This window comes from Varanus komodoensis, unplaced genomic scaffold (genome assembly GCF_004798865.1).
Source record: "Varanus komodoensis strain SLA01 unplaced genomic scaffold, ASM479886v1 scaffold10, whole genome shotgun sequence".
In the NCBI taxonomy this organism is placed as follows: Eukaryota; Metazoa; Chordata; class Lepidosauria; order Squamata; family Varanidae; genus Varanus; species Varanus komodoensis.
In genome coordinates, this window is record NW_025335269.1 from 8,716,701 (window position 1) to 8,723,292 (window position 6,592).

At 40.9% G+C, this 6,592-nt stretch overlaps 1 protein-coding gene across 1 annotated transcript in view; it reads right to left on the reverse strand.

Annotated features, from left to right (window-relative positions):
• The window catches only part of CUL1 (cullin 1), a 55,258-nt gene that overhangs the window by 14,896 nt on the left and 33,770 nt on the right, over nucleotides 1–6,592 (reverse strand). The window lies entirely within an intron of this gene.

Genomic DNA, 6,592 nt, shown 5'->3' on the forward strand with positions numbered 1-6,592 from the left:
TCGTACAGGGCGACCAAGGCAGATTCAGTACCGTACCCAGGTCTGAAGCCGGACTGCAATGGGTCCAGATAATCAGTTTCATCCAAGAGTGCTTGGAGTTGTCCCGCCACCACCTGCTCTAACACCTTGCCCAGAAACGGGATGTTGGCCACTGGTCTATAATTAGTGGCCATCTCTGGATCCAGTGACGCCTTCTTCAGGACCGGTCGGACTACCACCTCCTTTAAAGGGGCAGGTACCCGACCCTCCGTCAGAGAAACATTAACCACTTCCAAGATCCAGGTTCCAATCCCGTGCTTGGAATCATTTATTAACCAAGACAGGCAGGGGTCCAAAAGGCAAGTAGTTGGACGTACTTGCCCAAGCACCTTGTCCACATCATCGGGCCGCAGTAACTGAAATTCATCCAATAAATCTGGACCAGACTGCAGCGTTGGTGTCTCCTTTGAAACCTCTGAATCAGTAGTGGTATCCAGCTCTTGACGAATCTGAGCGATTTTCTCCCTAAAATGCCTGGCAAAGTCGTCACAGTGGGCCTTTGAGGGTGGGATCAAATCTTCTTTTGGACCTGGGCGAACCAGGCCTTGCACCACTCTGTTGTAATGCTAACTCTGTTGCAAACACAGTATCCAGCGACAACTGAATCTCTACACTAATTTTCTGAAATCTTCATCTAGTCCTTCCAGACATACAAGCTCTGTTTCCCATTTGAACAGTAGAATAGCAGATAAATATCCAACAACCATTTCTTTTCTGAGAGGAAATTACTATCTTTCAGTAGGCTTTGAATTGAACCCCTTAGCTGTTATGTACAGTTACAGATTAAGAAACCTGTCATCTTACGTGCAACAGGAGATGCTATTTTTTGCACATGATTGCATACCTAAGTTAATTTGTAGTGTACAGTAGTTGATACATTTGTCATAAAACCGTGTCTGCTATATTTTCTGAAGGATACCTATGACATTGAAGAAAGAAAATAAGGACATGTTCTCAGGTTATGGCTAGATGGCAGTAAGAGTGAAGGGATGGGGCTCCATGCAGTAAGCTAGAACAGTGAAGAAACAGCCAAGTGTTGCTTTGGTCCCAGCTGTTTTCCTGACTCATGATGGATATACAGAAATAACAATCATGTTCTGGTTAAACCTGGCATTATGTTTCTTCTATGTTGGTGAATTGTCTCTTTCAGGATGGTGAAGACTTGATGGATGAGAGTGTTTTGAAATTCTATACTCAACAGTGGGAAGATTATAGGTTTTCAAGCAAAGTTCTGAATGGGATTTGTGCCTACCTCAATCGACACTGGGTTCGACGTGAGTGTGATGAAGGCCGCAAAGGAATATATGAAATCTACTCAGTAAGTGGTATTTCATTTTCAGTGGGAATATGCAGTGGTTTTGTTTTTAAACAGGAGAGAGAAAGAATCTTTATATTTCTTTTATTTCTGTTATTTTGTTTAAATTCCTTCTGTAAGTCAGGTATGGTTTATAGAGGTTTTATTGTTAGTGCTGCCCGTCACTCTAAAATCAGCTATAGACTTGAGGGCTACAAATGTTGCTTGTTTTCTCAGCCTCACAGTACTGCAATTTATACTTTGCATATCAGTCGGTGTTCTTATTGATCACACTGCATGCATTTCTGTTTATCATCAGGCTGCATTCAAAGGACCCTGTTCCTGAAATGGTACTATAGAATGCAAGTCCCTCCCCCTTTTCCCCTGCCCCATACAGAAAATGTGCAAACATTTTCACATGAGTAACAACCAGATGGAGAGCTGTTCACCCTAGATTCTGTCAGATGGTTTTGAAGGGGCCTTCTCTACCTTAGTATTTCAGCACTGACCACTGATAAATATATAAATATTCCCTTTTGTGAGAAACTTTTTGTGACTATGGGTGTCATTCCTTTTTCTGTAGTGTTTAATTTTATGTAGGACTGGGTATTTAATCAGTCAAATAATGGACAATATTGATGCATCAATCTTACAGAATAGCAGAGATATTTTAATCATCTGTAGATCTTGTACATCTGCTAACTGCAAAAATTCTTTCTTGTCTGGGATCCACATATATTGATGAGACCCATGTACTTTGGCTGGCCTGGAAGCCAACCAAACAGTTGTGTTTGCTAGAGCCTATCTTTCTCCAGGAGGTGCAGATTTGTTTTGCTGACCATAGGTAATTCTAATGCTCACCTTCTCTGCTTTCTTTTGTAATTGGAGCAGCTACTGTTTGTTTTTGCTTTTTAAGCAGAGCAAAGCTATGAATTAAGGTTTGGCTAATAAAAGCTTTGTTGCTTCTTTTAGCTTGGCATGTAGACTTTTAAATTGGGTTTAATTTTAATTTAATATATGGAATGTGCTGGATGCCCTTGTTCTCAATAGAAATAAAATTTAATATTAATATAGTATTAATTTAATCAGCTATAATCCAATCATAGCAAAAGGCTTTTGTTGCACTATAAAAGTTAACAGATTATGTTAAAGTATAACAGAGGAACAGTAATGGTGAACTTTTTTACCTGAGAAAGTTACCTGCCCACAACTTACCTTATCCTGCAATATGCATCCACAGTAGAGTGGTAGGTGTGCTCTAGGGCGGGGCAGACTGATCGGAACATTGGTATATTTTTTTATTATTATTTGGGTAATCTGCAGTATCTTGTCAAAGGTTATTTGCTTTCATTGTTTGACAAAAGCGATAAATAAAAGCTCCCCCACCCAAAAAAAGGTTTCTGAATTGAAGAAAACTTGAGGGCATTTAGATTTAGATTTTTGTGTGTAAAGAATGTAAGCTCATTTCTAGTGCTAATAAGGTATTTCTTGGTTTGAGCATGTGTCCAGAGCCACTCAAATTGTCAAAAAGCACTAAGTAGGCACTTCCTTTGGTTGAATAAGTATGCATAGGACTACCTTGTGAGTATGTGACCTACCCCCACCATCACTATTTTGCATGTGGCTTCAGTAGATGGATGCATAGGTTCTAGGGAAAATGCAGCATAAATTCCAGGTAGCATGAAGGCTTGCCTACATTAGTGTAGGACATGTTTTTGATATGCACAAGGCAAAAATGAGACTTAATAAATCTTCGCAGTGGCCTCCATGAACAGTGTCCTCATTAGCTTGCAAGAGTTCCATGGCAGACTCAGGGATTCCTCAGAAAAAAGCTAGTTTGGAAAATATTTCCCAAATGAAAAGAATTCAATGCATATGATAGTGCAGTTTTCATAATTATTCTTGTATTTGTTGTTATTTCTTTTGTAGCTCGCACTTGTGACCTGGAGAGACTGCTTGTTCAGGCCATTAAATAAGCAGGTATGTATTTGCATTGATTGCTGTCTAATGATTACACTAATGTTAGAATTGAATATAAGATTCATGTCAAATATATTTTCCTTCCATTTAACAAGTAAAAGTATGAACATTCCAAATAACATCTGCCTGGGGAGCATACCTGTAGAAAAGGGGGTCTCCAACCTTTCTAGACCCATGGGCCTATTTGACATTTTGAAAAATTTGCTATGCACCTCCTCAAATAGGCTGCTGGAGGGTGGGGGTTGCCAGTCATGAAAATTGTCAGGCATGTTCCCCCACTTGGTGTCTGGTGCGTGTAAGAGTGTGTACTCTGTGCCTGTGCTGTCTACTCTGGCTTCTCTGTCTCTCAGTCTCTCCCTTCCTCTTTCATCTGTTTTCTCTCTAGCTCCCCTCCCCTCCCCTCCCCATCTTGGCACTTCCTTTATTCTCTTTTCCCCCTCTTTCATTCATTTTCTGAATGTGCATGTGTGTGTGTGGGGGGGTCCTCTTTCATTGGCTTTCCTGCCCCCATGCAATTGAATGAAGCATTTCTTTGTTCCTTTAATTTCCCTACTTCCAGATTTTTAAAAAATACAAATCAGATTAATTTGTGTGAGATCATTTGCATTATAAACTTTTAAACTCATATTGGGATTTTCTGATGCCATAGGGAGAGCTAATTTAGCATGTTTATTTACTTCTATCTAGTAAAGAACAAAGTTAAAAAAGGTAATCAAGTTTTTTGTCCAAATACACCATAAGTATTTGACCTGAGATAAGGGGGATGAGAATAAAACACACTTGATAATAATAAAAATTTTAAAACTTATGGCATCTACTTGTTCAACATTGTTTATTTTAAAGCAAAGATACAGATAAATGTTGGCACACTAATTAATTTTTATAACCTGAAGAACTGTGCATGACATGCTAATAACCACTCATCTGTTGCAACACAGTTCTGATTTCTTCTATTAAGGGTTGATGGGGCATCTTCAGTTTCACTGTCACTTCTTTGTTGTTGTTGTTGTTGTTGTTAGTCCCGAAGTCATGTCCAACCCATCAAGACCCCATGGACAACATTCCTCCAGGCCTTCCTGTCCTCCACCATCCCCTGGAGTCCACTTAAGCTCAAGCCAACTGCTTCAGTGACTCCATCTAGCCACCTCATTCTTTGCTGTCCCCTTCTTCTTTTGCCATCTGTTGTTCCCAGCATTAGGTTCTTCTCTAGGGAGTCCTTCCTTCTCATTAGGTGGCCAAAGTATTTGAGTTTCATCTTCAGGATCTGGCCTTCTAAAGAGCAGTCAGGGTTGATCTCCTCTAGGACTGACCGTTTTGATCGCCTTGTAGTCCAAGGGACTCGCAGGAGTCTCCTCCAGCACCACAATTCAAAGGCCTCAATCCTTTGGCGCTCAGCCTTCCTTATGGTCCAGCTTTCACAGCCATACATTGCAACTGGGAAAACTGTAGCCTTGACTATACACACTTTTGTTGGCAGGGTAACGTCTCTGCTTTTTAGTCTGCTGTCTAGATTTGCCATAGCTTTCCTCCCCAGGAGCAAGTGTCTTTTAATTTCTTGGCTGCAGTCCCCAACTGCGGTGATCTTGGAGCCAAGGAAAATAAAATCTGTCACTACCTCCATTTCTTCCCCATCTGTTTGCCAGGAAGTGAGAGGACTGGATGCCATGATCTTAGTTTTCTTAATGTTGAGTTTCAAGCCAACTTTTGCACTTGCCTCCTTCACCACATTAGAGAGCATCAAGAGGCTCTTTAGTTCCTCTTCACTTTCTGCCATTAGAGTGGTATCATCTGCATATCTGAGGTTGTTGATATTTCTCCCAGCAATCTTAATTCCAACTGGTGATTCATCTAGCCCCACCTTTCTTATGATGTGCTCTGCATATAAGTTAAATAGGCAGGGCGACAGTATACAGCCTTGCCAAACTCCTTTCTCAATTTTGAACCAGTCAGTGGTTCCGTGTTCAGTTCTCACTGTTGCTTCTTGACCCACATATAGGTTCTCAAGAGACCAATAAGATGGTCTGCTACTCCCATCTCTTTAAGAACCTGCCACAATTTGTTGTGATCCACAGAATCAAAGGCTTTAGCATAGTCAATGAAGCAGAAGTAGATGTTTTTCTGGAATTCCCTAGCTTTCTCCATGGTCCACTGTATGTTGGCAATTTGATCTCTAGTTCCTCTGACTCTTCGAAATCCTGCCTGTACTTCTCGTAGTTCTCAGTCCACATACTGCTGGAGCCTAGCTTGTAGGATTTTGAGCATCACTTTGCTAGCATGTGAAATGAGTGCAATGGTGCGGTAGTTTGAACATTCTTTGTCATTCCCCTTCTTTGGGATGGGAATGTAAACTGACCTTTTCCAATCCTGTGGGGACTGTTGAGTTTTCCAAATTTGCTGGCATATTGAGTGTAGCACTTTCACTGCATTGTCTTTTAAGATTTTGAATAGCTCAGCTGGAATACTGTCACCTCCACTAGCTTTGTTGTTGATCAGACTTCCTAAGGCCCATTTGACTTCACATTCCAGGATGTCTGGCTCAAGGTCAGTGACCACCCCATCGTGGTTATCAGGGTCATTAAGCTCTTTCTTGTATAGTTACCTCTGTGTAATCTTGCCACCACTTCTTAATCTCTTCTGCCTCTGTTAAGTCCCTGCCATTTTAGTCCTTTATCATGCCCATCCTTGCATGAAACGTTCCCTTCATATCTCCAATTTTCTTGAAGAGATCTCTAGTCTTCCCCATTGCACTGTTTTCCTCTATTTCTTTGCACTGTTCATTGATGAAGGCATTCTTATCTCTTCTAGCTATTCTCTGCAATTCTGCGTTCAATTGGGTGTATATTTCTCTTTCTCCCTTGCCTTTCGCTTCCCTTCTTTCCTCAGCTATTTGTAAGGCTTCGTCAGACAGCCATTTTGCTTTCTCGCATTTCTTTTTCTTTGGGATGGCTTTATTTGCTACCTCTTGTACAATGTTGCAAACCTCCGTCCATAGTTCTTCAGGCACTCTGTCTATCAGATCTAATTCCTCAAATCTATTTGTTTCCTCTACTGTATATTCATCAGGGATATGATTTAGGTCATACCTGAGTGGCCTAGTGCTTTCCCCTACTTTCTTCAATTTAAGCCTAAATTTTGCAACAAGAAGCTCATGATCTGAGCCACAGTCAGTTCCTGGTCTTGTTTTTACTGACTGTATAGAGCTGCTTCATCTTTGGCTGCAGAACACATAGTCAATCTGATTTCTGTGTTGACCGTCTGGTGATGTCCATGTGTAGAGTC